This window comes from Camellia sinensis, chromosome 3 (genome assembly GCF_055761805.1).
Source record: "Camellia sinensis isolate YWXY chromosome 3, ASM5576180v1, whole genome shotgun sequence".
NCBI lineage: Eukaryota > Viridiplantae > Streptophyta > Magnoliopsida > Ericales > Theaceae > Camellia > Camellia sinensis.
Window position 1 is genome coordinate 168,721,121 of NC_138963.1, and position 13,868 is coordinate 168,734,988.

A 13,868-nucleotide genomic window follows, 5' to 3' on the forward strand; every position below is an offset into this window, starting at 1 on the left:
ACTAATATATAACTATATATAATACAATATATAACTATATATATACACACACAAACACCAACACATATATTCAACTTGTATAATAATTAGTTGACTCGAAACCGTTGGATCACTAAAGCCGACTTTTGCTCTTACTTGACGGATGGGTCTTGAAGTCAAACTCCCTTCTGCTTTTGCAGTCGAGGGCCAATCTCTACCTCTCATATCCACTTTTCTATAAGATCTTATAAATAAAATGCTACATTTTAGTTTGTAAACATTATTTTATGGTTAACAAAAAATAAATATTTAAGAAATTTAATATTAAATGACACGGATAATTGGAGATGCCAAAGTCGTAGGAATTTCTATTTCCACACATCTAATTTTCTCAGTGCATACATTTAATGAAATATTATTTTAATGGCAATTATACCCTAAACTAAAATGACCATAATGGATATCCATTAACACCTATAATATTATATGAAAATATTCTCTATACATATCTTTTAAAAATAAAAAAATCTCAATGTATACCTTTTGAGTAAAAAACAAAACAAAACCCTAATTTTTCATTGTTGTCACTTTTCTTGCTACACACTTTATACTCCTCTATTGTTTGTAAATCAATACTCTCATAACAACTCTAATATTGTTTTAATTTCTAGATTTATACTCTATTAGTGATGAAAATGTTAGTTTTTCATGTAGAACTTCTTTCTTCTTCTTATTCTTTTTTTTTTTTTTTTTTTTCGCGGTTTTCAGTTGGACAACGAGTGCCGAATTATTTTATTATATTCAGATATCCACTGCTGGAAGTTTTTTTTGGAACAAATTTGTCGAACTAATCACTCTTATTCGAAAGTTAAGTTTCGAATTAAATGATTAATTTCAGAAACCAGTGCCGAAATCTCCAAACCAAAAAACATTAAAAAAAAGAAAAAGAAAAAAAGAGAGAGTTTTATGGCAATGGAGTGCATAGAGATCTGAAAATGATAAATGTAATAACAAAATGGAAAGATGCCTCATCTTCAACAATATTTTAGAGGGTTTTTAATGGTGTTTTTAATAGAGATTCAATAGGGTCTTCAATGGAGGATTTTGTTTTCACTTTACTTCACTTTATACTGTGGTTTTGAATGGTCTTCACGCGGGTCTACAAATCTGGAAGCAGAGTCACTTAACAAATGTGTGAAAAGAAGGGTTGAGTAGTGTGTGTACAATAATTATGAGTGAAGGGTATAATTATAACTTTTAGTATGTGGATTGAGAAAATTAATTAATAATCAAATTAATAAATATGTGTATTAAGAGTAAATGTGTACTGAGATAATTAAATGTGTGAAAATAAAATTTTCCCAAAGTCATTGGAGGTAGAATATTGCACCATTAAAAAAAAAAAAAACCTTCGTTTTGGATTTTTTTTACTATAAAAAAAATCTTGATTATTTCTTTCTCTCTCTCTTGCATTTTCTTAATCCTAGGGGGAAATACTTGGAACTGTCAGAGGCTACTTAGCTTCTTTATTATTTTATTTTATTTTATCTATTATTTTTTTATGGGCGAAATGGAAAAGAATTCATTAATGAATCAAAGAGTACTAGAGGCCACTTAAGTTGCCATGGCAATTAGAGATTTTGGACTTGTTCTAATGGTATTGTAGTCACATTGTACAGTGTAGTGAGGCCTTGTGTAGGAACCATCTATTTTAATAATTTTTTAGTTTTTTTAATTAAAATATAAGGTAAAAAAAGTTAGTACTTGTTTGGCTAACATTTTGGGACTAAAAAAGTATAAAAAGACAAAATAACCTATATAAGCCAATAAGACAAAATATTACTTTTTACCTATAATCATTATATTTTTTCTCTCACAAAAGTTAAAAAAAATCCCAAAACAAAAACCAAACAAGGCTAAAAAAGTCCCAAGCTAAAAAAGTTGGCTATATTAGCTAATGCCAAACAATCCCTTGACTTTTTAATTTTTTACTAAAAGATATGCAAAAAGTAGAGAAAAAAAGAGAATCTCTGACTTTTTAGTATAAGTTGTAGGCCCTATTTGGTATAGCTTTTTTTAAGTTAAAGGTTGATAATCAGAAAGTAGAAGCTAAGGCCCCGTTTGTTTTGGGGTTAAATAGATGGGAGGGGATTAGGATGGAGGTGAGATTATTTAGTGTTGTGTTTGTTTGTAGAGTTGGGAAGGGGATTAGGATGAAGGAGGTGACATAGATGGAGGTTGGAAGGAGGATTGAGATGGAGGAGGTGGAGATAGTATTAGAAAAATAGTGAGAGGATTATAAATTTTTTTATTTTTTTCTTTTTTATATATTGAGAATTTTTTTTTAAATATTAATGTTTAAGTTCTTATATTTTTTTATTTTTTATATAAAAATAATTTAACAATTCCTACACTAACAACTATTATTAAAACAAACACAATTTTACTTAATCTTCTCACTAACAATCCCCTCACTATTAATCCCTTTCATTCTACCTCTGAAAACAAACGGGGTCTAAAAGCACTCCTTCCTCAACTTCTAAATAATTAGCCTTTTTTAACTTATTTAAGTTATTTCTGCCTAATAAACTATAAGCAGAAGCTGGACCAAACAGTCTGACACAGACTCACAAATTAAAATAAGTTATAATTAGCTTATAGAAGCTGCAACAAACAACCCCATAGGCTTTCAAATTTTTTTAGCAATTTTTTGACTTTTAAACTAAAAGTATTGCATGCCAAATGAGGCCTAAGGAGAAGGTTAAGTATTCGAATTGATAAAGCAACGACAATCTCTTTAATTATGATATAATTTTACTAACAAACTAATATTCTACAATTTTTTTTTTAAAAAAAAAAACACAAAAACAAAAAACTAGCCATGGCAATTGTCCCTTTATTCTCTGATTCTAAACACGACACGTACATTTTCCTCAACAGAATCAAACAAGAAATCTAGCCCTGAATTCCCATCAAACTTTATTTTATAATGGGATATCTGTACTATTCGATTCCAATTTCTATTGGAGCTGATATTTGTAAATGACGAATGTCACAGCAACTCCAATTACACTCTTACTTTTCAGTAGTTAAAATATAAATAGGGTAATGTTACGCTTCAAGATAATTTTTCAAAAAGGTAATTATAAAAATTCTCTATACTTGAATTAATTTATGATATTTTATTATATGTTATACAATTAAATACATTAAATTATAACTTATCAATCGTACAACACTGTAAAACAAAACAAACTTTATATTATTTGTAAACTAAGATTTCAAAATTAAAAAATACTTACATGAAGGTAAGCCTATTTTATTTATTTATTTATTTTTGATACCTACCACACTAGATTATTTTTACTAGCTTCATGAAGTTTTTCTTGATAATTTTTTTCACAATGCTTAGCATTTTTGATATAAAAAATGGTATGTCCTTTATTTTGCCTAATTTATTTTTTATTTATGTAATTTAACGCTACTTTTTATTTTACTTGTCTATACACACAAATTGTTTAAAGAGTCTCTCAAAATTCTTCAAACGTGGGCATGGAAGATTTTTGTTAAAATAGTTATTTATAGCTAACACATTGAAATGACTAAAATATGATGACGTTGACTAAAATAATTAACATGTCTCGTTTAAAGAGTCATTTGGAAATACTCTTAGATACCTTTCATTCCTTTGTTTTGGCAAAAATATGTTTAAATGAAAATTTTGTTCCATTAGAAAATGTTTTAAAAAACAAATATATCTTTTCATAGGTTGGGATGGCTTCTTAAAATTTTTGTAGTGGTGAAAATAACAAAATTGTTAGAAATCTCAAGTTCTCTATCAAAAATTTTACCAAATAATCACATGGGTTTTACTCATGTGAGTATTTGATATAAAATTTTGTATCTCTAACATTGTTCTAAAAATAATAATGGCATTGATAAAATTTTAATCAGAATAACTTTCCCCTTTTTAAATTAAGAAATATTTTTTACTTAAATAAGTTTGTTTTTCATAAATGTTTTATGTTGATTTTTGTTTCCAATTGTATCAAATAAGGACAAAAATATATTTTTTAAAGTATTAAGAAAAATTCAATTTCACATTTACCTTTTAAGAGATAAAAAGTATCTAAATAACCCCTACGGGGCTTTCTTCCACTTTCATCCAAAAACTAACCGACTTTGTAATGCACATGCCTAAGGTCTTTTTTTTTTTTTTTTTGATTATTTTTAATACACATCATAAATTATCTCAATACACATTATTAAAATATTAAATTTATATACAATAATATTTTCAAATAAAATGACTATTTAGAACAATAATGGTGTGTATTATCAATCTAAAGACTTCATACATCAAATCACATAACACTATTTGCACACCATTACATATAGACATATAAATGGTATATTTTTTTATCATCATTCAACACTCATTATCTTCTTTATTGTAATCTAACACACTACACTCACGATATCATTCATTATTAATTAGTTCACATCATTCTCTTTTTCATTATACTTCTATCCTCAACTCAAAATATTATTATCTTTGAAGATTTAGGATTTAAAAATATTAGAATCAACCAGTTTTGAAGATTTTCATACCATGTATGGCATTCAGATTATTGCTTTGGAACAATCCATCAATGAAAATAATAGTTTACTACTTACAAAGACAATTTTTTTGTTCTCGTTTTTAAAATCACTAGAAGGATAATTTTGTTCGTCACACGTTTGAATTAACCAGAGTTGAATATTTATACAATGTTCAAATATTTACATGTGAACAAAACTATTTTGCTCAAGTTATTAAGGTTGACCAAATATTAAATATTCATACGTAAAAAACTGAACATGAGTTGTTCAGTATAAAAAGTAAAATCTTATTAATTTTGTTCAACATAAATATTTCGAATATATTTAATTTGTTCAATTTTATTTTATTTTACAACAATAATATATTTAGACAACTAGTGTAGAGTCAAATTCGAAATAGAAATAGCAAGGGAAAGTGAATCGTTAAGCAAATAAAAAACAAATTGGAAAAACAGACCTAAGTGAGGTTCAAAGGTGAGAATTATAAATCTTCAGTAGTCAAAATCCAAGATCTTTAATGCCGGCGATCATTTTGTTGATGTGTGTAGACACCCCATTTTTGACCGACTTTAAGACTTAGACGTCACCAGTTGAGCGCTCGGTGATGTTGCATATTGTGCTCGTTCTGAGGTTTCAGAGTCTCGGCTGCGAGCCTTGCCTCCGGACTTCGGGGCTCTTTTGTGCTTTGTCTCGGTTTGCGAATCAAGTCTTGTTTACTCTATTTTCTCTTCCCGAAGGGAGGGAGAGGTCTCGTAGATCATCTCTCAGTGGCCGTAGGCTACGTTTCGTGGTCATAGGCCATTTTTCCTATTTGGAGCCCGGTTTCCGATTTTCAGAGCCGTCAGCCGTGTGCCTCGGTTCGGGACCGCTTAACTACCTCCGTTTGCTTCGGTTTTTGGCGAACACCTTGCTTCCTCCCTTTAGAGGGACACTATGGCCCGGGAGACCACCTTCGTGGTCATACGCCACTTCCGGTGCCTAACAGTCTATTTTCGGGGCCTCGGACTGCGCATTTTGGCCCCCGAACCTTCGTTTTGCATCTGTCTTGGTCCATTTTTGGTGGGGACCCTATTTTCACTATTAGGGAGGGGGTAGTGTGGTGGCCGGCCACCTTTTCCCTTGAAAAATCAGTTTTCTCATTTTCTCTCTCCAAAAGCCGGTTTTTCTGATCGGAAGCTGGTTTTTCCCACTTTTGAGCCACATTTTCTGGCTTTTTATACCACCATTGTGTTGTGCTCATCTGGGAGGCCACCAATATGGGTAGGCCGGCCAGAAATTCATCTTGACCCTTTTGAACCTTGCTTAAAAGCTAGCTTTTCTCTCTCATGATTCACATTTTCTGGTTTTTCACTACACAGCTGTGTTACACTCATCTGGGAGGCCACCTTTTTGGGGTGGCCGGCCAGAAATTGTTGTTGACCTTTTTGACCCCTGGTCGGCCGACCAGGGGGAGTGGCCGGCCGGCCACTTGAACTGGCAGGCCTGCTTCTTGCTTTTGCTCTCTCTGAGTGTAATCCAGCTGTACCAGCTTGAGGCCATTTGGTGCATCCTCCATACACGTGTATGGAGGATACTTGGGGTCTCTTGGAGATATTTTGAAGCCTCTCCTCTATAAAGGAGAGGCTTGGCTTCATATTAGATGGTTGAGCAATTTTTGTGAAGGCATATATCTTCCATCCTCCATAGTCACTATTCCAAGCTCCAAAACCCTAGTTTTCTTGGCCGTTTTGCACTACAACCCCTAGCACCACACTTCCATCATCCATTCCAGCACTTTGGAACTGATTTTCAAGGGTTGAAGGTTCACCAACTTGGTCCAAAAGCTCTAGCTTTGCTGCTCTTCAAGGGTAAGTGTCTATTTCCCTTAAACTTGCATCTTTTTGCTCTATTGATTAGCCTTACTTGCAAGTATTTTTGGACTTTTTCATAAACTAGAAAGTGTCATATTTTGAGCTCCTCTTGAATATTAATTAAGGACACTTCTCTGTTTGAGGCCTCCTACACCCTTGCATGCTTTATCCCTCTTTTAGGGCTTATTTTGCATAATATATTGGCCACATTTGTGAGCATTTTTGGACCTCGACCTAAACTGAAGAAAGTTTTTTTTTTGACCTCCTCTTTAAGTTTGATTGAGGTCACTTTTCTGTTTGGAGTCATTTTCTTCCTTGCATGCTTCATTTCTCCATGTTTTGAGCCATGCATGTAAGCATTTGCATTGGCCTTGTTTTGGCCTCTTAGCCACTGAAATCCAGTGGATTTTCAGTGGCCTTGATGTGTCTTTGAGCTCCAAAATCATAGAGGGGTGACCCTCTCACCTCTCATTCCCTTTACTAGCATTGTTGGCATTCCAAAGGGACTCTATTTTGCATACATTGAAGTCATGTTTCAGGCCTCATTTTGTGAGTTTTATGGTCTGCATTAGCTCTTTCTGGAGCCCATTTTGCCATATATTATGTCTATGATGCATGTATAGAGCAACCCCATTCAAGGCCTTTCAAAGGGGCCTTTATTTGCATGTTTCCGAGACTGATTTCAGGGCCTATTTGATGGGTTTTAGGGCTGTCATAATCCATTTCCAGAGTTGGTTTTGCCATGCTAAGTTTTCTTGTTGTATGTGCTTAATAACCCCTTATATGGCCCTCTAAAGGAACTCATCATTTTTGCATGCATTGGTTACATTTCAGTGGTTATTTGGGCATATTTTGACATGTTTTATTCACTGTTTTTGGCTGGTTTGATGAGTTCTCATACGCTTCATATGCATGCCATGTAAAACCATGCTTGCTAGTCGAATTTGCATGCTATTTTAGTCCATCATGTTAGCACCTTTTGGCCATGCTCTAAACTAGAAGTGTGCATGTTTTGGGACTGCCTTGGCTCTGTCTTTATACTTCATGGCCAAATAATGCTTGCTTTGCATAGTTACAATTCGATACATATGTCTAGCTTTGAATTTCGGGGCTTTATTTCATGCATCGGTGCCTTATTCCCATGTTTCAGGATCATCTAGCATCATGTTTCAGTGCTGAAAATTACATGTTTGTATGCCATCTTTCATCCCTTGCCATGCTTTGATAGAGTGGCATTTTATGCCTTAGGTTCAATCCTCGGTATACGTGCACGTGTGCACGCATTTCGGTTGTCTCTTTTCCATCATATGGCCACTGATGTGAGTATGGCTGAGGTCCACTCATATTGGTGTAAGTCCATTGTGCATTGTGTATGCCATTTCAATCCATAGCATTGCGTATGCTAGGTTACATCTTAGAGCATTGTGTATGCCATGTTACATCACGCGCATTGTGTATGCCATTTTAGTACAGAGCATTGCGTATGCTAGGTTGCATGTTAGTCGCATTGTGCATGCCATTCCATTTGCATGGTGCTTGGAATAGGGTTTAGTCCAAGCACGGGAAACGAGGGGCGTTTCGTACTCCAAGTAACGAAACGTGCCTCGATTCCCGATCCCCGACGTTATTGATTATCTATGATAGAATCGTTGGCTTCATATGTTCATACCTGTATTCATGTCATATTAAAACGTGCAATTCGGTCTTTCAGCCATCATGCATCGAGACGCGTGATTGGTGGCTCGAAAACCGAGGGCCACACTCCCTAGAGCTTGTGCAAGGACGGGAAGGAGTGGTTGCGCACACATATGTTGAAAATACATTGCTTTCTCTCTTTCTCGCCTTTGTTGCAGAAAAACTAGAGTCTAAGGGCAGAAAGTGGTCGGTCGACCAGGTTTTCTGGTAGGCTGACCACCTTTTTGGGTTTTCACCATGAGGGGTGGTCGGCAGGTGTTTCCCAAGCCAAGAGCTGGTCGGCAGCCTTCCCCAGGTGGAGTTTCAGCCTCCTGGAGCTTTGTGTAAGTTTCTGAAATCAGCTGCAAACAATAGCGGGGCAAGGCATCGCGATGGAATTTACCGACAAAGCGCATCGAGCATGCATGCATTCGTTGTCATCCAAAACAGAGCCGGGGTAGTCCATTTGCATGCCAGTTTATAGCTTACTTAGCTAATTTGTTAGTTAGTTAGTGGATGTGTAATAATTAGTTGTAATTCGTCATTCATTTCGGACTGTATTATTTATTCGGACCCTCCGAGCGAGGGCACAATTGTAATAAGTGTGCGTGTGTGTGATGTATGTCTTCCAACCCCACGTCTTTCTCCCTTTTATTTACCAACTCATGATGGTTAGATTAGGGCATGTTTCAATTAGCATACTTATGCTCGCATGTTTGCATCCATTCATCTGTCTTGCATGCACCAGGCTCGGCGCATCATACTAACTGAATTTGTATTTCAATTCCGATTTGAATACATGTTAGCTGTAGCATCATCATATGCCATGTTTAGAATAGCCAAGCCTATTTTAGTTGCATTTTCGCATGTGTTGCATTAGGCATTTCTATATAGTTAGGATCATGCATGGATTTCTAACATAGCTTCTGTTTTGGCTTGGAGTACTCGGTAAGTTTTATGTTTTAGCATCCTTGCATGTGTGTGAGTGACTGCCATGATAGCATGCTTACCATGAGGCTATGTGCTTATGTGATATACCTGCCTAAATGCCTGTGGGTGAAGGTTGGGTTATTTGGATTGGAACAACTCATCGACTGCGAGTTTTAAGCCCACTAGATAGTGGCAAAACCATGTTTTCTAAGCCCACCCGAGGGTGGCAAATCCACATTTTAGCCCACTTGCGAGTAGCAAACCATTTTCAAAACAAACATGAGATGTTTCGTTCCAATTCAGGCGATCCAATCTATACTTGTATGTTGTGCGCATCACGTAGTAAATCTAGGCTAATAACCGGAATAAGAACGCATAATGTTTTCAAAACTAGATATCATGGTTAGTAGAGGCCGATCTTTGATCGGGCGAGCGGGGGTGCTCACAAAGTGACCTTCCCCAATCGTACCCAAGTTCCCGAGCCGAGGCAACTTTGGTGATGACGGACACGTGGCCTTAGGCAACGAGTCAGGGTTTCCTAAATTTCTCCAAAAATAAAATATTTAGGTGGCGACTCTGTATCTGGCAAAGCAGTCCATGTTTGGCACTTCTTTCAAAAAATCTGTTTTCAAAAACGATTTGCCAGATTTGGACTCTTTGATGATTCATCGGTCTTGCATTGCACTCTGCGAGATTAGATACAGGACCGTGACATTTGAGTCCTGAGCTGTAGTGAGCCCAATGAACAGAACGAGATTCATCCTCCCGGGGCGTTCAGGGACGTCTACAGTTTCTGGCGACTCTGCTGGGGACTTAGAGAACTTGACTCGAACTCATGATATCTTGTTTTGACTACACTTATGTGTTTTTTTGCATTGCATTTGCATTGGTGCGCCTAGGACACCATGTTTGCTGTATGCTATTCTTGAACGGTTTGCCGGAGGCTCGCTTCGAGAAGCGTGCCATAAGGCTGACCGGTTGCGGGCTCTGCCACGACGGGAACACAAACCCCAATTTTACCGAGGCACCCTTTTGACCATTCGACCTAGTGCATATTCGGAATCCATAGTGACCATTCCAAACTAGGACAGGTTGCTTACCCGTTTATAGGTTGTTTGAAACCGTTGTGTGCGTAGTAAAACCCTAGTTCCTAACAAAATAGGACAGGGAACCCTTACCCCAACATAGGGGCGTTTTGGCTCTCACTTGTTTGTTATGTGCTTTTAGAGTTCGTCTCTATACGAATGCATGTATCAGTTTACAAGTTTGGGCATTAGGCCTGCGGGCACTAGTTCAGTATTTTCGAAATCAGTTTTCTACGGGTATCAGATTTAGCTTCGGGGACAGTGATTTGGGAATAGTGATTTGGGAATAATGATCGGTCTTTGAGAACAGTGTATCAATTGCGTGTTAATTATACCCGACTGTGTGTTGTGTTTATTTACGCCGTTATGCTGTCCGTTCGTCTACTCGTTTATTTCCTTATTATTGCTTTATTTATCTTTTTGCTAGGTAGTTTAGCACAATTGCTTCAGACCAAGCAGATATTCCTCGAGCACTCTGGACAAGAGGCCGCCGACTCAATTGATCCGAGGATCTGGTCGACGGACAACCAGTATCATTCTCTACCCCCGATTATCAGACAGAGGTCGAGAAGACGCAGTGTATCCGAGCAGAGGTTGCCAGAGCAGTGGATTACCCCATCAGTGGACAGTCGGATTGAGATCCCAATTGTTGCTATAGAGATAGACCTACCAGTAGTTCCGACAGATCAGGGCACTATGGCGGGACCGATAGGAGTTGAGGAAATGATGCGTCAGATGCAGGACACCATGAGAGCCATGCAGCAGGATGCTGTTCGCCGAGATGAATTTGCCAAACAATAGGCCGAGATCATGGCCCAGCAGGCAGAGTTAATTGCCAGATTGCAACAACAAAGCGGGGCATCTGCTTCACACCCAGTTCCTCCCCCACCAGGAGTCCCGGCACCCGGGGAGGCGCCAAATGTCTAGGCAGATACAGACGTACCAACGGGGCCAGCTCCCCCCCCAATTCTGCCCCAGCTATCTAAGGCACCTACGCCTGTCAATCAACCGGACTCTCCCTTCGAGTTCTAGGTAGACCATACAGCACTGAAATTGAGCAAGCTTGAGAAGTTGTTCAAGAAATCCCAAGGGGTAAAGGCTATCTCGGATATCGAAGACAGATATACCGACGTAGCTGTGACGCTGCCGGATAGGTTTAAAATGCCGCAAATTGATCGCTTCGACGGATCTGGCGACCCCATGGTGCATCTCCGGCTATTCTCAGATATACTACGACCAATGGGCCTCACCAGACCACAAAAGCTTTCACTATTCGGCCGGACCCTGTCGGGTGTGGCCGCTATCTGGTATGCAAAGTTAGAGGATGATGTCAAGCGGAGTTGGGATGAAATGGCCGAGGCCTTTGTTGCGCAATACTCTTACAATACCCAAATCGAGATTACGACCCGAGATCTTGAAACAACAAGGCAGCAGCCTAAGGAGAGCTTTTCGGATTTTGTAACTCGGTGGAGGGCGAAGGCTTCAATGATGACCCTGAGGCCTACCGACAAAGACCAAATCAGGATGATTATGCGCAATCTCCAGCCAAAACTGATGCAAAAAATGATTGTGCTCCCCTTCCCCACCTTTTCAGATCTACATGAAATGGGGGTACAAATCGAAGATGCAATGAAACAAGGTCTGATTGATCAAGATAGAGAGCAACCCAGAAGAACCTTTAACCGCAACAACAATACAGGCCCAAGTGGCGTTGCAACCGCAAGAGCTTCGGAGGTGAGCATGGTCACCACCATTCCCCCTCCCCTTCCAAGAACCATGACAGCTACACCTTTCTCCGGCGCGTCCGGAAGCAACACACAAACCACTCGATTCCAACCCAGAGGCCAAAGAACCTTCACCCCGCTGTATATGCCCCTGTCCAAGGCTCTAGGGGTATTAATCAAGAAAGGGCACTTAAAGCCCCTGGAGCCGAGGCCATTGCCAAATCCACTCCCTCATTCTCATAACCCAGCAAAATATTGCGCATATCACCAACAACATGGTCACGATACTGACCAATGTTTCAGATTGCATCATGAGATTCAAGACCTCATCGACAAGCAGGTGATTGTACCTCCAGAAAAACTCAATGTCACAACAAACCCTCTCCCACCGTACAACCAAGCTCCACCTCCCAAAAGAATCAACTTCATCTAGACTGGGGTCGTGTCTTACGATCCCAGCATATATATCACTCATTCCCACCTACCTAAGCCGGAGGTGCTCCTTCCTGACTGCATTGACTCTTTATGCATGTTGGACATCTCCAGAACCCAACCCGAGCCAATGGTGGTGACTGGCAAAGATAGAACAGAGGAGATTTCAGAGGAGGATGGAATTGTTCAATTAGGGTTTGAACAGTCTGGGAGTGTCGCTGGGGAAGCCTATGATCTGAGTGATTACATTCTGCCAGCAGGCCAGTTTGAGCCTAATATTGAATTGCCAGAGAGGGCAGAGCTGTGTGTGATCCGAGGGGATGGATTTGAGCAGGGGACACATGGTTTGACGGCTGTGGAAGAGGACTTGGCCAACCTCCAGTTTTTCAACGACCAAGATCCAGGAGACGCGGCAGTCAACTGGTTTGATTATGAGGAATCGGCAGAGGCTACTGGGTGGCTTGATGACCTGCCAGACATTGTTGACGAAGCTCAGTTGGAACAGGGCCCGGCAGAGGCAAGCATATCAGTGGTGATCGGAAAGGCCGGAAATCAGAATGAATCGCCGGAGAGCGCCGGTGCTAAGAATTCTGCTCGAGACTTGGGCATTATGAATGCGGGAATTGTTGAACAGCTAGCTGTACTGACGCAGTTGGAACAAGAAAGGTTTCAGGATGCCGAGAGAATTAGGAAAGCTAACGGCCCTGAGGGGACTGAGAGTGTTGTGTGCACAAAGATAGAGAATGCTGCGAGCATATGAACGAAGAGTACTGCGGGTGCAATTGAACCAGAGCCAGACAGATGTCTGTTGGCTGCCGACGGAATGTGGTGGGAGGATGATGATTTATGTCTTGCCCACACGGATGAGGATTGGGGGAGTAATCAGCCAGATGATACTTGGTATATCGGTGAGGTTGATCATATGATGAGAAGCGGGCGGTATTTCAAGCCCCCGCACCTAGACCAGTCGGAGGCATTTGGGAAGGATAAGGAAGTTGAGAGATAGAAAGAGAAGCAAGTCGAAGAAGAGGTTGTACTGAAACAGTTAAAGAAGAGACAAGCAGACATCTCCATCTGGGGACTGCTTATGGCATCGCGAGTGCATCGACAAGCTGTCTTATCGGCCATGGACAAGGCCAAGCTCTCTATAGACACCACGCCCGAATAGCTGGTGGGCTTAGTTTTTTCGGGAGGAGCTACCCCGATGTTGACCTTTTTTGACAAAGAACTGCCACCTGAGGGCACGAACCATAACAAGCCACTCTACATCTCCGTGGAGTGCAGAAATAAATGGATACCCGTGGTGCTTGTCGACACAGGGTCCGCCATCAATGTATGTCCAGCGAGGACTGCCTATGCAATCGGCTTGAAGACCGCGAACTTTGTGCCAACAGCCCAGGTGATTCGGGCATACGACAACACAAGCAGAGAAGTCATGGGGACAGCGAAAATTCAGACCAAGGTTGGGCTGGGGCAGCATGAAATTGACTTTCACATCCTAGAGGTTCCCGCCACTTTCAATCTACTCTTGGGGCGGCCGTGGCTGCACCAGGTGAAAGCAGTGTCATCCACCTTGCATCAAATGGTGAAAT